The sequence below is a fragment of the Arachis duranensis genome, chromosome 8, assembly GCF_000817695.3.
Source record: "Arachis duranensis cultivar V14167 chromosome 8, aradu.V14167.gnm2.J7QH, whole genome shotgun sequence".
Classification (NCBI taxonomy): Eukaryota; Viridiplantae; Streptophyta; class Magnoliopsida; order Fabales; family Fabaceae; genus Arachis; species Arachis duranensis.
The window spans coordinates 32,733,578-32,733,898 of record NC_029779.3 but is presented as its reverse complement, the minus strand read 5'-3'; positions in this window follow the sequence as shown (position 1 = coordinate 32,733,898).

The window sequence follows — 321 nt, the reverse complement described above, 5'->3', positions numbered from 1 at the left end:
ATTTATTTTATTTAATATTTATTAATTATTATAATAATTATTATAATAATTAATAAATATTAAATAAGATAATTTTTTATTATTTTTATTAAACATTTTCAATAATAATAATAATGGTTAATTTGGACTTTAGGAGAGTTTAATTTACACCGACTGCAAAATCAAAGGAAAAAGAAGAGCGAATGTGACCCACAGAAAGAGAAGTGGGTCAAGGGTGTGGGATGAAGAAGGAATTGTATTTGGGTATAGTAGGGTACAGTGTGGAGGGGTGGAGGCACAGAGTGGAGGGCACGTGTATCAATTTTGCCGTTCAAATAAACA